Below are 19,872 nucleotides of genomic sequence, written 5' to 3' on the forward strand. Positions count from 1 at the left end.
ATATGGGATCCTGGGCTGGCAGCCACCACTGCTACCTTTAATATCTACTGCTTCTTCTTTACATACTTACCCACTCAAGGGATATTTGGCCCCTATGTAGCCAGGCTTACAAGACAAGTGAAGGCCACTTCCTTCTCGAAGGGCATTTGAGGTGTCTAAGGAACAGCTCTCCATGCTGCATGATGCTTTGGGGTTGTTGTGTCAAACATTGTTATGCTTTATCTTGTTTTACCACCTTTTAATTATTCATTCTAGGATTAGCCATCCGGGCAGCATTGTGCAATATTGTGGTTGAAAAGGCAATTTACAAAAAATAAAATTAAATTAAAAAGTAAAAAGTAAAATGCACTTGTGTATAAATCATGGGGTGGAGAACTGAAGGAGTCAGAATCCTTTACATTTTCTGCTGGTCACTCAAGCTACTGGTTTAATAAGGTTCCCTGTGGGGCACAAGTAAGGTCAAATGGGGGAGAATTCAGGGGTGAGCTTTATGGATTCCATTAGTGGTCCACACTTGCTGCCCATAATTCATTAATTGACATAAATGTTTATTATTATTTGTTAAATCTGTATGTTCATCCGTACATCTCAGGGCAGTTCACAACATAAAATGGCAGTATAAAAATCACACAAAGAGAGAGCTGCTTGTTCATCCAGTGTTGATAACACTCTTAAAATTGTCAGGGAAATATGAAAAAGTAACACCAAATGTTCTTAAAACCCTTTTCTGTTTTCAAATACTGAAATATGCACACTGAAATACTGAATACTGAAATATGCACTAGAGAGCCAGTGTGTTGTAGTGGTTAAGAGCGGTAGTCACGTAATCTGGGTAACCGGGTTCGCGTCTCCGCTCCTCCACATGCAGCTGCTGGGTGACCTTGGGCCAGTCACACTTCTTTGAAGTCTCTCAGCCCCACTCACCTCACAGAGTGTTTGTTGTGGGGGAGGAAGGGAAAGGAGATTGTTAGCCGCTTTGAGACTCCTGAAGGGGAGTGAAAGGCGGGATATCAAATCCAAACTCTTCTTCTTCTTCTTCTACAGACCTTTACACTTTGTGGTGAACGTCCCCCCAGAACTGAACTCTGTTTGCAAGCACATACACGCACCCATTCCAAAAACGGAGAGCTGCAACCCAAGCCTGGAAGTTAACCCATACAGGCTGGCCAGGTGAAGCAACCAGGTGAGGCGGTGGGATCCACAGGGGTAGCAGATGCCAATCTTCCTTCCGTCCTTGCTCCTGTTGTAGCTCTTTGCTCACCCCTTCTACTCTAGAGCCACTTTGGGGTCCATCTCAGGTGCCAAAATGCCTGCTGACTGCACCACATCACCATGGTGGCTGGTGCTCATTGAAGCAGAAGACAGAGAGGTCAACGGTGTTATGTATAATTGTAAATTGTACGTTGAAATGGAAAATAACTCTGCATATGCTTGTATGTGTATTGCTAAAGGGGTAGCTGGAAAATTCCACTGAAGCTAAGTAAGAGTTCTCCGAGTGCCCAATAGGTCAATGATTCACAGAGAACGTATCTCTGCTGCTCTCTGATGTGGTGTTTAACTTAGATCACATGGGAGGGGCATTCAGCTGCAAATCACTATTTTGTGTGAGCTAGTCTTTGTTCTCATGCCACCAAAGACAATGATGTGACTCTCCTGGAGAGAACACACCTTCAGACCACAATCAAATTTGTGTGGAGAGAGAGCTTTGATTCCAGTTCTGTTTGAAGTACTTACATATTTTTAAGATGATGAACCTGCGCTTGGACAACCACATGATTTTATGCAACCATTTGGATTTTTGTTGTAAGCCTGTTTTGGAACAAATTCTGTTAGGAAAGCTTTGAAGCCATAATTTTGGTCTGGACAATTTATATTCCAAAAGGAGTCAGTTTTTATTCATCTTGTTGCAATAAACACTAGGAGGAGCCAATGACAAGCAGAGCCGACCAGTTTTGCCCCAAACCCTTTTCCTGCCAAGTTTTACAAGGGTGACACTGAGAGACTAAGAAGGAGCAATCTGATTGCCAGAGAGCCACACCCTAAAATCATATAAAGAGGCCAATGGCCCATCTAGTCCAGCATCATGTTTTCACAGGGGCCAACCAGATGCCTGTGAGAAACCTGCAAGCAGGATCTAAGCACTAGAGCATCCTTCCCTCCTCTTGTTTCTAGTAACTTGCATTCAGAAGCATCACTGACCAAGGAGGCACAGCAAAGCCATCATCACTAGAATGGGTGCAAGTAAGGTAAAAAAGGGACCCCTGAATGGTTAATCCCAGTCAAAGGCAACTATGGGATTGTGGCGCTCATCTCGCTTTCAGGCCAAGGGAGCCGCCGTTTGTCCACAGACAGCTTTCCGGGTCATGTGGCCAGCATGACTAAACTGCTTCTGGTGCAACGGGACACCGTGATGGAAACCAGAGCACACGGAAACACTGTTTACCTTCCCGCCACAGTGGTACCTATTTATCTACTTGCACTGGTGTGCTTTTGAACTGCTAGGTTGGCAGAAGCTGGGACAGAGAAACAGGAGCTCATCCCGTCACGCGGATTCGAACCGCCGACCTTTCACTCGGCAAGCCCAAGGCTCTGTGGTTTATACCACAGTGCCACCCAAGTCCCTGTGGGTGCAGGTAAGAAGTCAGGGAGGTGGGGGGCAGGCTGGCTGAAGGTAGATTGAGTTTGGTGGGGCAGCACTCCATTTGCTCTGATGGCTCAGTCTCCAGGAGCACCTGTGCTGCAGAGAATAGGAGACAGGGGTGCTGCAGCGTTCAGAGACAGGCAGTATCAGGTACGTAAAATAGCTATTGCTCAACACTAAGGAATATTCTGTCATGTCTGGATACTTCTTTAGTTCTGGTGGCCTTTGCATCCATGCACAGTAATTACAGAATCCTTGGGGAGAAGTTATAACACACTGTTTTCATACACACACACACACATACACAAACACCCTTCCCATCACTCATCTTCAGACTTGCCTCTCAAACAGCCCTCCTGGCATTTGCTAAAGGTTTAGCGGATTTTAAACAGTTAGGTGGCTAATGCTTTAATCGGCTCTAAAAATTAATCTGCTGCAGATATGCTTATGCAAAAATATGGCAAGCATTCAAGCCAACAGCGTAATAAACACAAGATGGTGCAATCCCAACCTGTTTATTATATATAAGCATTAAAGAACCAATGCAAGAAGGCACTTAAACCTTTGCCACTCAGAGATTTAATAGAAGCATCCTACTGCCTTGCTTTTTGCTCAGCACCTGCTACAGGTGCTCCCTCTGTTGTTGTGCCAATCTTAGAGATTCCGCCATCCTCATCAGCTCAGAACTTGATACCCAGCAAAACCATGTGCAAAGGGGTAAACAGTAGAAATTCAGGTTCACCCAAAAGAAGTCCATTTGGCAGAAGGTTTAGCACTGAGAAAAAGAAGCACTTTTCACACAACGTACAATGAACTCAAAAAATTCTCCACAAGGTGACATTGTGGGTTGTTGTTGTTTGCTTTTTTTAACATAGAGGCTTAAAAAGAAACAGGATACAAGCTCATGAAGAGCAAGTCTATCAAAGACTGTTAGCCATAATAGCTCATTGGGGAATCCATGTATGGTTTCAGTTTACCTTTGAATGCCATTTTCTAGGGACGGGGAAAAAAAAAAAGGAAAAGAAGGCCTATATCTTTCTGCTTTTCTCTTCTCTTCTTTGGCAAGCACTCGTAGCCAAGTAAGATTGTCTTCCATGAATATGGTCTTAATGTGTCCGTGACTGTGGAGGCCAGTTCTTGGATCCACACATCCTTCCACAGTGGGGACATAGGTTTCCGAGCAGGAGTTGATCATGGTGAGGATTTGCCAAGCACCCCTTCCTCTTAGCACGTTTCTTCCTTCCGACCTGAGTCCATGCTTCTTCAAAGCCCGTGACACCTCTGCTAAAGGGTGTTCTCCAGCTGCTGGAATTGAAGCCAGCACATCATATTAGCCATGGGGCCACCTAGGGAGATTCCCAAGGGTCCCATGGAGAAGTCTGGGGCTCCACTTTTGGTCCCAAGGCCCTGAGGTTCCTCACATTGTGTAGACAACACTGACCCAAATGGACCAGTGGTCTGCCTCAGTATATGGCTTGCTATGTAAAAAGGACTCATTCCACTGTTGCAGCTGTCACCAGGGACGCGGACTTATAAAAAATATGGGGGGGCCCCCCGGGAAAGCTCATGAATAATAAATAAGCTCATGAATATGCAAATAAAGTGGCGCCGCCTCCTCGTGAGCGAATAGGGGAGAGCGTGCTGCGCCTATTAATCAGCTCCGGAACAGCTGATATGCGGGAAACGTGGGGCTAGCCGGAGAAGAGAGGGCGAGCCCCCTCCGCTCCGGCCCTAAACCGCTGAAACCGCCAGGAGGAAGGAAATTCCCCCCGGCAGTGCCTTGGCAGTGGCGGTGGTGCTGCGAAGCAGCGAGGCAGGAGCCCCCGCCCCCGGGGATTCCCTAATCTCGCGGGGGACGGCCGGGGCTCTCCGACTAGGGCGCGCGGCTGGCTGGCTGGATGACGAGGGAGCAGGTGGGGAGGAGGCGGGGGACGGCGGCGGCGCTCTGCTGGAAGGGCGCCCGAGATTATTGGGGGGGCTGAGCCCCCCAAAAAAAAATTTTGAGGGGGCTCGAGCCCCCTCAGGCCCCATGGAGTCGGCGCCTATGGCTGTCACTGAGGCCAGAGGCAGATTTGTTCTTACTGGAAACCGGACCAATAAATGTCATGTTTCTTTATATTTATTTCATTTTTCATATGGGCTATTGTGTAACCATTTTGAATTCTATGGATATGATAGGTAGCAATGTATTCTTTTTGGTCATGCTTTGAGCACAGTGTATGTAAAAGGGAGGTAAATATAGCGTGACTCTCGTTGCTACTTCTATCAGATGACCCTCTCCAGATGTTAAGGTCTGTCTTCCAGGCCTGCCTTGATCTCCCTGACTTTAAAGGCAGCAGGCAGATAGTTCAGCAGAAGAGCACCTGGCTCTGAGCACAAAAGGTCGCAAGTTCAATCCACAGCATCTCTAGCTAGGCATGGAAAAGATGCTTGTCAGAAACCCTGGAGAAATCACTGCTAGTGAGACTTTGCTGGGTGGGCCAAGTACTCAACATGGAATAAGGCAGGTTTCCATGTTTCCAACTGGAGGTGGGGGTGTTATCACCACCACAGTGCCCTCTCAGTGGAAAGCTCTTTTGAATGCTGGGCAAACACCTATATCATTGCCCATTGCCTGTTTAGGTCTTCTGTTTTAGACTTACAAAGGGCATCCAAGATCCTTTGTCTGCTAGCGCAATGGTTCTTAAGCCAGCAGGTTTTAATGTTGCATGCTGGAGGGATGCAATGCAACAGTTTTGCGAGCAGAAACTTGTTGTGCAAGAGATTGTACCTGGGGTAGACAACCTAAGGCCCTGGGGCTGGATACGGCCCTATCGCTTTTTCAATCCAGCCCATGGACGGTCCAGGAATCAGTGTGTTTTTCCACAAGTAGAATGTGTGCTTTTATTTAAAATGCATCTCTGGGTTATTTGTGGGGCATAGGAATTCGTTCATTCGCCCCCCCCAAAAAAAATATAGTCCAGCCCACCACATAGTCTGGGGGATGGTGAACCGGCCCATGGCTGAAAAAGGTTGCTGGCCCCTGGATTGTACAATCTACCCCACAAGTGAAGTTTTCCTGATCTGTTTTCTGAACTTACAGTGGTACCTCAGGTTACATACGCTTCAGGTTACAGACTCTGCTAACCCAGAAATAGTACCTCGGGTTAAGAACTTTGCTTCAGGATGAGAAGAGAAATCATGCTCCGGCGGCACGGCGGCAGCGGGAGACCCCATTAGCTAAAGTGGTGCTTCGGGTTAAGAACAGTTTCAGGTTGAGAACAGACCTCCGGAACGAATTAAGTACTTAACCTGAGGTACCGCTGTATAACCCACCTTTTCTGATAAACACACCGCGCCTTTGAATCAACATGAAAGAAGTACAGGAAGTTGAAAACAAAAATGTCCATAAAGGCACAAGACACACCCCCACTCCACAAACATAGGGGGCAGTAGCAGCAAAAAAGACAACCATGCTGACACTTCCAGATTTTGAGTGCCACAACCAAAGAGGCCCCGTTGCAGGTACCTACCCACCTATTTCTGACAGGAGGGGGACTCAGAGCAAGACCTCTGAAGATGAATGAAGTTGTTGAGCAGGTTCATGTGGAGGTAGGCAGTTCTTGAATTATTCTGGTACCTGGTCATTAAAGGCTTTAAAATGTCACACACAGAACTTTGAATGGAGTCTGGTAAGAAGCTGGCCGCCACTAAAGCTAGAGATCTGTGTATTCTGTTAGCCCCCTAGCTATGAACTTCATACTCTGCTTGTGAAACAGCTGGATGCTATCTGTAGGAAACAAGTTGCTGGTGTGATCCAAGAGGAAGGTTTTCAGTTTTTTTGATCACCTTGCTGAATTTAGAAATTCTGGCACCTGCATTTTTTTTTACCTATCGGTGACAAGAGTCTCAGACTGAAAAACAGGTGTGACTTTTGAGAGAGAGAGAGAGAGCTGGGGAGGAGAAAAAATCCATCAACAGACAGGTCTTTGATCCAATAAAGGCTCCTCCACACTTTCACTTGACCCATATTTTGATGCACCAATTAATTCTTTCCCGCCCCCAGTCTGAGAGCGTCTCTTTTTGTTCTGAGGCCATGCCTTGCGGAAATCTGATCTTACCCACTGAATTGAAGCTCGGTTAAGAAAAATCTCTCTTTGGATTTCCGGCACATCTGATAAGATCTGGTTCAGTGAGTAGGTTTGGATTTTCACTAGAACAACGAGGAAACCTCTTGGACACAGGGGAATTAATCAGTACGTAAATACGGGACAGGTGAAAGTGTAGAGGCAATCCCTATTTTCATAGGAAAAGAAAGCGCTTGGGGAGCCAAATCTTTTACGAGATAGTGGGAATCCTAAATCATTCTGAAATTGGCTTAAATGCCAATTGAATGCCCTTCCTGGCTGAATGGACTCCAAAGTCACTATTTTGCTTAGAACTGGCAATGCCGTTTTCTGCCTCCATTTGAAGTTCTCAAGGGGTTTGGTGTTAGTTTTAGCTGTATTTTTGCACATGAAGCAATGCCCCGCTGCTGTGAACTAGAGCTTGCCGTTTTTAAAAAGCATGGCGCAGAAACCAATGCAGAGTGCAGTGCCCTCCCCAACTCTGACTCTATGGCCTGAAGCAACTTCTTCATGTTGACTCATGTTTAAGGCCTGCCTTGAAAGGAGTCGTTGAATGCACATTTGAAGACGCAGTGAGCACCCTGAGGTGCTTGTACTGGACTGATTAACCCGCACAAAGTCATCCACAATCCTTACATAGCACAACAAGGACAATCGCAAGAGCATTGCCTGCTAGGCAGTCAGCACAGCTGACATGTGGTGTCGGCGCAGAAATTCAACATTGGGGGGCGAAAATACTTGCATTTCCAAAAGATTTGCAACACCTCCAATGTAGCACTTAAGAACACTGAGCTGAAAGCATCATCATCCAATCATTGCCACATAAAACGTATGTGGCATTTTAAAGGCATGAAACAACTTCACAATCTCCACTTTGGTGGTCTTCACAACTGACCCATAAATCGGTTGCTATTATTTCTGATTTTCCAGACAAAAGATTGAGATGATGGACATATTTCACAAGTTCTACGAGATCAGCACCAACTATCAGTTGGCCTCCAGGCACAATTTAAAATGCTGGCTTTGACTTGGTGTTTCCTTATGTTGTTTTCTCATTCTTTCTCTGAGCAGCTCAGCACAGTGTACAATGTTTCTTTCTATTAAACAACGATCTGATGTTTAAAAGACATCTGAAGGCAGCCCTGTTTAGGGAACCTTTTAATGACTGATGTTTTAATGTATTTTTAATCTTTTGTTGGAAGCCGCCCAGAGTGGCTGGGGAAACCCAGCCAGATGGGCGGAGTATAAATAATAAATAATTATTTTTATTTATTTATTTATTTATTTATATTATTATTATTATTATTATTATTATTATTATTATTATTATTTCTTTACCCCACTTATTGTATCCTCCCAACAACTCTGTGGGGTAGTTTGGGCTGAGAGATGATGACTGGCTTCAAGGGCACTCCATGGCTGAGTGAAGATTTGAATGTGGGTCTCCATGGCCCTACCTAGTCTATAGCCTAACACAGAAAATTACATGAAAATGATATATCAATGGTATCTAACACCAAGTAAAACGGCAAAAATGTATAAATCTAAATCAAGTAGGTGTTGGAAATGTAAAGAGAAAGAAGCTTCTTTTTATCATATATGGTGGTCTTGTAGTAAGGTTAAAGCTTACTGGGAAATGATATATCATGAATTGAAAAGGATGCTTAAAGTAACATTTGTAAAAACAAAACAAAACCAGAAGCTTTTCTTTGGGGAATTATAGGTACAGAACTACCAAAACTGCATAGAAACTTATTCATATACGCTGCTACAGCGGCAAGAATGTTACTTGCCCCCAAAGTGAAAAGAAGCAGAAGCCCCAGCAAAGGAAGAATGGATACAAAAACTTATGGAATATGCAGAAATGGTGAAACTTACCGGAAGAATAAGAAATCAAGATAACAAACTTTTTATAAAAGAATGGAAATGGTTTATTGGATATTTACTGATAAATTGTAAACAGATAAGAACACTGGCAGGATTATTGTAATAACCTGCAGTTTTATAAGAGTATATATTCAAAGTAGGTGAATAAATGAGCAAATTGTTAATCTGGATATGCAGAAAATATTAAAAATAAATTTAAGGAACCATTGAAAGAGCGGGAAGCAAGTCAAGTTTTGAAATGTTAAAATGGTTGTAAAATTAGTGAAACGTATAAACCTGAAAATCATAAATAAAATTTTAAAAAAATAAAAGTTTGTACATAACACTGAACATAACCATGGCTAAATGTGAATTTGTGAGCATGTTCCAGTAAACATTGTAGCCATGTTGCCCCTCTCAGAGCGCTACCTAGAGCCAAGTCATGGTTTGGCTTAGCACTATGGCTGGACCTGGCTTTGCAATTCCACTTGCTCCAAACCATGAGCTATAACAGGCATATGCATTAGGCAAACTCTGGCCCTCCAGATGTTTGGGACTTCAATTCCCATCATCCCTGACCACTGGTCCTGTTAACTAGGGATGATGGGAATTGTAGTCCCAAACATCTGGAGGGCTGGAATTTGGCTATGCCTGAGCTATAACAAAGACTCTCTTTGTCTTGCCACTGAACTTCCATCATAAGGACATAGGAATAGCCCTGCTGGATCAGACGAAAATCACATCTGGTCCAGCATCATGCTCTTACAGTCCTCAGTCAGATGCCTATGGGAAGCCCCTCAGCAGGACCTGAGTTTAACAGCATTCTCTCTTTCTCCCATGCTAGCCGGGGCTGATGGAAGCTGGAGTTCACTGACATCTATACTTTTCCATTTTGTCCACTAAGGATGCCGGCTTCAGTAAATGTGAAGTGGGAGCCAGGATAATCCCGTCTACACAGAACGCAGATGGGATTATCTGCATCCTGTACAGCCAGACTCAGTGATCAAGCCAGGGGGAGACTATAGTTATTCCATATGAAAGCTCTGTGGGTCATCTAAGGTTGCCTTAAGGCAATTCTGCTCATCTGAATGAGTGTTGTGACTCAGCTCAAGGTCGCTTAAAAAAAGGAGCTAGTTACAGTGTGCAAGACTCCAGAAGGCTACACTAAGCCCCCTTGAAAGCCCCACTATTCATCAGTTAAGGTGCTAGAACAGGCCATCCTATAATCCACAGACAAAGGGAATTGAAAACAAGGGCACAGAATAAAGCATCAATGAATAGCGGCTCTCCGCAGAGATTAATCCAAATTAAGATATTCCGGGGGGGGGCGATAACCAGAGACAGAGCTGTTCAGTGAAAGGAAGAGGTGGGGGGGGGGAGAGAGAGACGCAAAAGAGACTTCAGGGCAAAGGCACAGTTTGCATCACTGCTTTTGAAAGTTGGGGGGCTGGAGCAAAGGGAATGTGGAGCTGGTTAGATTTAATCCTGAATTATCAGATGGGAAATCATACAAAGCGGAAGGGAAAAGAGGAATGGGGGGCGTACAGCTCCCCACCACTTCTTACATGTAATTTCTTATGCTTGTTGATAGAAATATGTGGCAGCAAGCAGTCCGTAAACATGCTCGTAACTTGGCTCGGCAGATACAGGTGTCTCAACGCATTCACCAGTTCTCCAGAAAGCTGATTGGCCAAGCAGTTTAGGACCACTGTGGGACAGAGGCACCATAGCTCAGTGGTAGAGGATGTGAGGTGCATGCAGAAGATCCCCGGTATCTCCAGGTAAGGCTGGGAGAGACTCCCTGGAGAGCCACTGCCAGTCAGTGTAGGAAGCAGGAAGCGTAGATGGATCAGTAGGTCTGACGCAGAATAAGGCAGCTTTCTAGGTTCCTAACCATAAGATAGAGACCAAGGACCTTGAAGTTGCCCATTAACAATAAACACCCGGACAGAAGACTATGAAGGCGCACAGGCCGTCTGGTCACAGTCTTCCCTGCTATGGCGAGATTTATTGTATTTCTATTTAAATTATACTCATTGTTCCGACTTTTTGCATCTCTACGCATAGATTGGCATGTGCAAATCTTTGCAAAGATGGTGACCCATCTCTACCTCCCCTCTTTTTTCAATGAACTAATGGCCACCCTAGCAAAGAGGTACCCCAGCAACTGAGTGAAGCAGGGAGATTCCACTCCTCCATACGAGAGACATCACCTGCCAAGTCATCAGGCTGATTCCGAACAGGGCCTTCTTTACCAGTGAAGGTCAAGCTGACACAAGGGTTTGATCTGATCGTCTGACATACGCGGGGCATCCCTCTAGCTGGCCCCAGGCACTCTTTGACCAGAAGCTGGCTCTGCCAGACACAATTCTCATTCATAGCATCTCTAAACCAAGGGTCAGCAAATGTTTTCAGCAGGGGGGCGGTCCACTGTCCCTCAGACCTTGTAGGGAGATGGACTATATTTTGGAGGGGGGGGAATGAGCGAATTGCTATGCCTCACAAATAACCCAGAGATGCATTTAAAAACACACACACACACACACACACATTCTACTCATGTAAAAACACTGGCAGGCCCCACAAATAACCCAGAGACGCATTTTAAATAAAAGGACACATTCTACTCATGTGAAAACATGCTGATTCTTGGACCATCCGTCGGTCAGATTTAGAAGGCGATTGGGCTGGGGCCGGCCCCCGGGCCTTAATTTGCTAACCCATGCTCTAAACCAGCAGTTCTCAACCTGTGGGTCCCCAGATGTTGTTGGACTACAGCTCCCATCATCCCTGAGCTCTGGCCTTGCCAGCTAGGGGTGATGGGAGTTGTAGTTCAACAACATCTGGGGACCCACAGGTTGCGAAAGGTTGCTCTAAACCCTCGAACGCTAAGATCTGCAAGGCAGAAAGCACAGTTCTGCTTCAGCATCCAAGGCTCAGTGAACTTTTAAGAGCCAGAATTAAACTAAATGGTTGTGCTAGCAGAAGCCAGTGCAATATGCCCTCTAGTGTAATGGGGCTTCCCCCCTCTCCTCCCCCACATGTTCCATCAGTAAGCTAGGTGTTTGTGGGAGGACCCCCAGGATAGTGTTTGGGGTGAAGAGAGGAGGGATCGTTCCATCAGGCAAGCAGAAACGCTTGTACGGACGGAGATATCTCCTTAACGCTCCTTTGAATTCCACCCTAAGAAGCTTAGGTTTCAAGCATTAGGAACTAGCCCTGGCTCTGACAATTCCAGGGTTTAGAGAGCACATTTAATTAACACATGCAATTCAGTCCGCTGGAAGCCTAACTGCCAGCTCTCCTTCTGGTGCTTACTCGGAAGAAACGCCAAATCATTTCACTGGTGCAGACTCCCGTGTAAGCGTACCTTGGCTGATTCATTGTCAGGGCTTAGATTAAAAGTCAAATTTATCTTTGAAGTCATTTTGGCACTGGTGTGTTGTAAATGTGGGATGTGAAACACACAGCAGTCAAGTACCTGTACAACATTCCTAGAATGGACATGCTAGGGGATGCTTTGTACCAGCCAGGAGAAAACTTCCTGTTTCCTCCTGAGCTGGGACAAACTTCCTCTGCATGTGACTAGATGTGGGTGTGGCCTAATCTGGGTAGGGGAGCACACCTTCTTTTGCTCCATCTTCTCCATTTTGTTTTTCTACCTGTTTGTGGTCTAACTCCCTTATGGGAGAGTTCCACATGTATATATACTTTTGTAACCTAAGTCTGCCTTCAGGGATCCAACTGTGAACTGAATGAATGTGAGTAAATTACTTTTATATAGACTTTAATAAGATTGTTGTGTCTATTCTTTTTAAGAGGGACAAGAAGGGATCTTATTTAGAGAGGCTCAGACGAGCCTGCAACAAGCAGATCTGCTGTGCGTTTAAAGGGATATGTTTAAACTCTGCTAAGATATAGAACTTGCTAATGGAAGTTAGGAAGGATATCATTAAACAATATACCCTCTCCTGCCTCCCTGAACATTCCCACAGTGACTGGGGGTGGGATAATGATTACAAACAGCTTTCTTTCTAACCATGGTTTATGAATCAATTTAGAAGTACCACATGTGGAGCAGATATATCAAAAGACCTGAGGACATTATTTATTTATGCAACCATGTTATTAGCCCAACGCTGGAAAGGAGACAATATACAGACAAAAATAGAACGGCAGATAAGATTATCTGAGTACGCAGAACGGGCTAGAATAATGGGGAAAGTAGGGAAGCACGATGACCAAAAATTTAACACAGAATGGGATAAATACAGACAATACCTAAAAGATCATAGTAAACATCTGAAATCTTTGGCAGGCTTTGAATGACTCCTGCAAGGTGATTTAGCTTATGGACATATTGGATAAATATGAACTAGATGTTATTAAAATAGGCAGTTCATACAGAATTGTAGAGGACCCACATTCGGGTGGAGGGAAGTCTTAATACTTTATTACGTAATTGTATTTCATTTTCAACATTTAAGTATTCTTTGCTTCTTATGTATATTTTGATGGAGAATTATAATTGTGATGTATAACAAAAAAAAATCAATAAAGATTAAATGGAAAGAAAGAAAGAAAGAAAGAAAGAAAGAAAGAAAGAAAGAAAGAACCACCACATGCAGCCCGGCTGTGCCAAGTAAATCATATATGACCATAGGGATGATGAACAACCATTCTGAACAACCATTCTGAACCTTTCCCAACTCTGCAAAACCCTCGACCTGAAAGCAAGATGAGCGCCACAACCCCATCGTCGTCTTTGAGTGGACTTAATTGTCCAGGGGTCCTTTACCTTTTAGAAATTTCTGCCGCAGGGCCTCTGCCGAGTCCCTCTTTCCAGCATCATGGAGCTCCACAATCAACATGAAAAGGGAGCTTTTTAAGCCGCCGTATGCTCCAAAGCTGAGCATTTAGGAACACCGAAAGCACAAGGTGCTTCTGTTTCAGGAGAATGGTGTTTAAGTTCTGTTATGTACAAGAGAACTCCACAGAAAACACAACTTAAGTCACTCACAAAGAAGATATATTTCCCATGTATGTGCCCAGAGAATAGTAGATCTAGCTGAAAGGCAACACATGGAGATTTGCCTAGAATGCTGCCATGGACCCCTAATTATTATTACTGTTTTACAGTTGTTGTATAATCTCAGAGGATCGTCTAATCTTAGAAGAGACATGCCTAACTATCATGAAGGAACCCTGCATTTCTGAATTTGCCATTACATTGCTGCTCAGCCAGGATCCTCACAGAAAGTCATTGCACTTCACAGCCAGATCTACTTCACAGGGTCGTTTGGAGGATAAAGTGGGTAGGGTGAGAAAAAGAGGAATGCCACCCTGAGGTCCCTGGAGAAAAGGAGAGAAATGAACACATGCAAGGATATTAAAGGTGCCCTGTATTAAGCAGACTGCCTTTTCATGTGCTGGTGTGCCTCCATTTTGAACTGCTGATCAAGAAAGCACAGAGTCAGGACTCAATGGAAATAATCTGGAGCTACAGCCTCCCCAACAGAGGCTCGCTCAGCCTCTTTGAAGACCTCCACTGCAGAAGACTCCACCACCTCTCTAAGTCCCAACTACTGCTACCTGATTGTCAGCTGAAAGCTACCACCCCGTAATTTATTTAGGTGAGTGGAGGCTGGTCCATTAGGGCCAATGGGGCATTGCCCCATCCATCTCAGTCTACCCACAAGAAAGCCTCTTTGCCAACTTACAACTCGCCCAGGGAATGCCTCTGTTTATCAGCTTCCTTCTCCTTAGTCTCACGTTTGCCCTTGTAGAACTCAGCTGGGAAGAGGATGGTGAGAAAACTAGAATCCATTGGCTCTGCCTGTTCATTGGCTTTAGCTCTGCCTACTATTGGGTTTCCCTGCCCCTTCTGCCTTGCCAGGCTCAGGGGGCACCGGCCACCACTGAATTGTAGTCCTGCACTCTGGGTGGCAGAGAACGAGTCTTTGACTTCTCCTGTATGATAACTCTTCAGGGGTTCAAAGAGCTTTATCTGATAACAGATAGCAGGGTAGTTGTGTTTTTCTAGCATATCTTTAAACCCAAAGAACACTCACATTGGCTTTTAAAGACAACGCAAGACAGGCTGTTGCAGAGCAAATGCTGCAGATTGATTAATGGTTTCAGCAAATTGTAAGGGCAGGGAGAGACAAACAGAAATGAATGGTATGAGAATAAGGAAGTTTCAAGGGTGTCCACCAATTAAACTGTAATACATAAAAACCTGATGCATAGGCTTAAAGAGAAATTCCTCCTTTCCTACTGGTTCTGAGAAAACTGCTGGCCGGAAGCCAGAGTATTTGTCGTCCTGGAGAACAGTGCAGCCTTTTCCAGATGTGTGGGCTTTAAGCACCTGGCTCAGACAGAAGGGTCTTATCAGCTGGGCCACATCTGCACCTGTTTTCCCTTTTCCTCTGTGTCTCTTTGTGCAAAAGGTTATTTCATTTAAAACAAGATGAGCCTCTCTTTGAATTCAGGATCACAATTGTTGCCTGCCTGCCTTTGGCACCCAACATGGTGGTGACCTTTAAAGCCCTAAAAGGCCTCGGCTCAGTATACCTGAAGGAGCATCTCCACCCCCATCATTCAGCCCAGACACTGAGGTCCAGCTCCAAGGGCCTTCTGGTGGTTCACTCCCTGCGAGAAGCGAGGTTACAGGGAACCAGGCAGAGGGCCTTCTTGGTAGTGGCGCCTGCCCTGTGGAATGCCCTTCCCTCAGGTGTCAAGGAAATAAACAATTATCTGACTTTTAGAAGACACAAGGCAATCCAGTTTAGGGAAGTTTTTAATGTTTGATGTTTTATTGCGTTTTTAATATTCTGTTGGGAGCCGCCTAGAGTGGCTGGGGAGGCCCAGCCAGATGGGCGAGGTATAAATAAAAATTTATTATTTGACACTCAATATGGCTCACCTATTTGATGGGAAAACAGTACATGAGATAAACTGCATACAAGGATGCAGAGATAAGCATTGAGGACAGGATCTGCTGAACAGTTGAAGTGCATCTCCAAAGCCAAATATAACGTGTGCATTCTTATTTCAGAGTTTTTAAAGTATTAAGAATTTTTTTAAAAAAACTTGTGTTTAAACAACAACACACACACCCCGGGAAAAAAACACCCACTTCCACACTCAGAGTATTTGCACAATGCTCAGCACAATAACAAGGAATCAAAGCCCCATAGCAATTGGCTCCTATTTCCATCTTTCTTTCCTTTCTTTCTGTAGGTTCCTGTGATACAGACCAGCTGCTCTCCGGAAACAGGTTGCTGTCCCGACGCCGCTTCTTGCCCGACACGGTAAGAACACATTAGCCTTGCATTAGCCCCGGTTGACCACCCTGATCTCTACACTGTGTCGTTTCGAGTGACTTAGGTCAAGCCCAGATGGATGCTTGATCCTCCACGAGAAGGAAGCAGACGGGGAAAGAGTCTTTTGGAACAGCCAACTGACATTGCTTTATCAGGGCGACCCCCTAAGCTGCTCAAGATAGCCCATACTGGCTCCCTGCTGCCCTGCTAATTCTAAAACCCAGGCTGATTTCTTTAAAAGACTCCCCCCCCCTTTTTTCTTCTGCTGTCACTTAAGGCAGGGGTTCACAAGTTCGGTTTCTTTTTAAAATTAAAGGCCAAAGTATACAGTGGTTTTTTTCTGCAGTGTTTCCCTGTTTGTGGAATGCTCTCCTGAGGGGAGCTCGTCTGGCACCGTCCTTAGATATCTTTAGGCTCCAGGCAAAAAAAAATTTCCTCTGTAGCCATCCTTTGGCATTTAAAACAGGAATGGGAATGTGTAGAATACATGACCAAAAGACGCTCCAACAAGAATTTATTGATATGTATGGACTGATTTCACAAAGTTAAGCTAAGCTAAGCTAAGCAGATATATAAGATTGAATGTTTAATTATTAAGATACAAAATTACAACCTCAGTAAGAAAGGTACAAAATAATACCAAGGAAGTCACGTACGGGTAGAGGGAAGACACAGGGCAAGAAATAAGAAATGGATAAATGTTGGTACATAATGAAATGTGAAAATGTGAATTTACGAATATAATGTATATCTATCAATATGTAGTATAATAATAATAATAATAATAATAATAATAATAATAATAATAATAATAATTTATTATTTGTACCCCGCCCATCTGGCTGGGTTTCCCCAGCCACTCTGGGCGGCTTCCAACAAAGATGAAAAATACACTAAAATGTCACATATTAAAAACTTCCCTGAACAGGGCTGCCTTCAGATGTCTTCTGAATGTCAGGTAGTTGTTTATCGCTTTGACATCTGATGGGAGGGCATTCCACAGGGAGGGCGCCACTACCGAGAAGGCCCTCTGCCTGGTGCCCTGTAACTTGGCCTCTCGCAGTGAGGGAACTGCCAGAAGGCCCTCGGAGCTGGACCTCAGTGTCCGGGCAGAACGATGGTGGAGGCGATGTAAAGATTTCATATATGTATTGCAACATTAACAATAAATAAATTACCGTATTTTTCGCTCTATAGGACACACTTTTTCCCCTTCAAAAATGAAGGGGAAATGTGTGTGCGTCCTATGGAGCGAAGACGCCGTAGCCCCGCGACCCTCTCACGGCTGGAGAGGTGACGTGCGGCTATAGAGGATCCTGCCGTAGCTGCGCGTCACCTCTCCAACCGGGAGAGGGTCGCGGGGGGCTGCTTTAGCCCCGCGCACATTCTCCCGGCTGGAGAGGTGAAGCGCGGCTATGGCAGGAGCCTCTACAGCCCCACGTCACCTCTCCAGCCGGGAGAGCGTGCGCGGGGCTAAAGCAACCCCCCGCGACCCTCTCCCGGCTGGAGAGGTGACGCGCGGCTATGGCAGGAGCCTCTTCGCTGCGCCTTTCCGCTGCTCCCTGACCTGCTCTTTGGGGCTGGTGGTGGGCTTCCCCCCGCCAGCCCCAAAGAGCAGGTCGAAAGGAACCTGAAGCCTGGAGAGTGAGAGGGGTCAGTGCACACCGACCCCCCCTCTCGCTCTCCAGGCTTCCAAGGTAGCCACCTGAACGCACCTTAAACGGCACCTTGTTTTAGAGCAGGAAAACAAGAGGGGGAAAGTTCTCCCCCTCTCTGTGCAGCGCCTCCTGCCGCTTCACTGAAGGGGCGCTGGGCAGAGAGGGGGAGAAATTTTTTTTCTTGTTCTCCCCCCTCTAAAACAAATTGCGTCCTATTGTCCGGTGCGTCCAATGGTGCGAAAAATACGGTAAGTGCAAAGAAGGAAAGAAAGAACATTAACTACCTGTGGCCTTTTTAGAAGTGGGTGGGATGTTTTTAAATGTAGTTTTCTTTCCTCTTGGTTTTGATGTATCCATGTGGTGCTTGTTATCTATCTGTTTGGTTGCAAGTCGCTTTGAGTTGCCCTGGGCAAGATACAGCAACTGCCAAATCTAATAAATAAAATAAAATATGTCATTGTGGAAGTTCCACAATGCAGGGTGGGAGCAGGGTGGGTGGCTGGGGGGAACCACAAAGGGTCCCAGTCATGGAACACCCATGTAGGGATATTCAAGACTTAGATCTTAATAAATTCTGATATGCCCCAACAAGATCCAAATCTCCTGGACTGGGTATGTAGATCAGAAGACAGTTAGCCCTCAGAATTTGTTCTCCCAATTTTGTGATGGTGTTCTCAGATGAAAAAAAATGCATCAGAATGCATATTTTGAAGAAAGGGCACAATGCTATTTTTAATGGATTTTTAAAAATGCAGATCACAAAGTGAAGTTACAGGGAACCAGGCAGAAGGCCTTCTCGGTAGTAGCGCCTGCCCTGTGGAACACCCTCCCATCAGATGTCAAGGAGATAAACAACTACAGAACTTTTAGAAGACATCTGAAGGCAGCCCTGTATTTAATGTATTAAAGGTTTTTAATGTTTGGTGTTTTGTTATACGTTTATATTTTTCTGGAAGACGTCCAAAGTGGCTGGGGAAACCACGTACTTACTTACTTACTTACTTACTTATTACGTTCTTAAGTGGGTGTGGGTGACCATAAGAACATTAAGTCCAGAGGTCTAATATTGTCTAACTAACACTGCTTCTGGAGTCTGTTACAACTCTTCTTTCTTTCTTTCTTTCTTTCTTTCTTTCTTTCTTTCTTTCTTTCTTCTTCTTTCTTTTTATTGGATCTGATTTCTTTCATTTCCCTATTTATTGGATCTGATTTTATTTGATCCTGCCTTGTTCTTAAACTGTTTTGGGATTGCAGTTTGGCCGTCTTGGGTTTTGGCTGTCATTGGGAATATTGTAATTAGGAAAGCACCATTAAAAAAAAAACACCTCATAAAACGAATACAGATTTTTGTGCTCATCTGCCAATCAGATTGCTGGTGCCAAGTTAGAGAGGCCCAGAAAGAGGCATCTACTGAGAGCACCCACTCACCTAAAAACTTTTGGGATCTCCTGTTCTCCTTTCAGAACCAAGGAGGATACAAGGGCAATTCTAAAGGGGAAACAACAGTTTTGGCAAAGTACATCATCAGCAAAAAGAAGGAAAAAAAGAAGACGAAGGGAAATCTTTAAATGCCGACGCAGCAGCAAGAGCCCTAAGGCTATCGCAGGTGGCCTTCCCACAGGCAAGGAAACTCCTTGCCATAAAGTCACCTCGCTTATGCTTTCATTTCCTTCAGCTTCTTCCAAGCATTGTCTCATGCACGTCAATCCCAGCTGAGGATTAATCTGATACAGAACCAGTTGCAAGGGTGCCGTCAATCACAAATCAACCCCAATTCACTTATGAATCAGGCCCAGTGTACCTGAAGGAGCGTCTCCACCCCCATCATTCTGCCTGGACACTGAGGTCCAGCTCCGAGGGCCTTCTGGTGGTTCCCTCCCTGTGAGAAGTGAGGTCACAGGGAACCAGGCAGAGGGCCTTCTCGGTAGTGGTGCCCACCCTGTGGAACACCCTCCCATCAGATGTCAAGGAAATGAACAACTATCTGACTTTTAAAAGACATCTGAAGGCAGCCCTGTTTAAGGACGTTTTCAATGTTTGATGTTTTATTGTGTTTTTAATATTCTGTTGGGAGCCACCCAGAGTGGCTGGGGAAACCCAGACAGACAGGCAGGGTAGAAATAATAAATGATAATGATGATGATGAAATTGGGGGTGCAGGACAGTAAAAGGAGCACACAGGAGACGGGTGTGGAATGCACTTCCCAAAAGGGTGATCCAAGAACATACGAAACAGTCTTATATTGAGTGAGGACACTGGTCCATTATCTAGATGA

At 45.0% G+C, this 19,872-nt stretch overlaps 1 protein-coding gene across 1 annotated transcript in view; it reads right to left on the reverse strand.

The window, feature by feature from the left end:
• ESAM (endothelial cell adhesion molecule) overlaps window positions 1-19,872 on the reverse strand; it is a 97,092-nt gene that overhangs the window by 64,635 nt on the left and 12,585 nt on the right. The window lies entirely within an intron of this gene.

This window comes from Podarcis vaucheri (assembly GCF_965113315.1).
Source record: "Podarcis vaucheri genome assembly, chromosome: 15".
NCBI classification, from domain to species: domain Eukaryota; kingdom Metazoa; phylum Chordata; class Lepidosauria; order Squamata; family Lacertidae; genus Podarcis; species Podarcis vaucheri.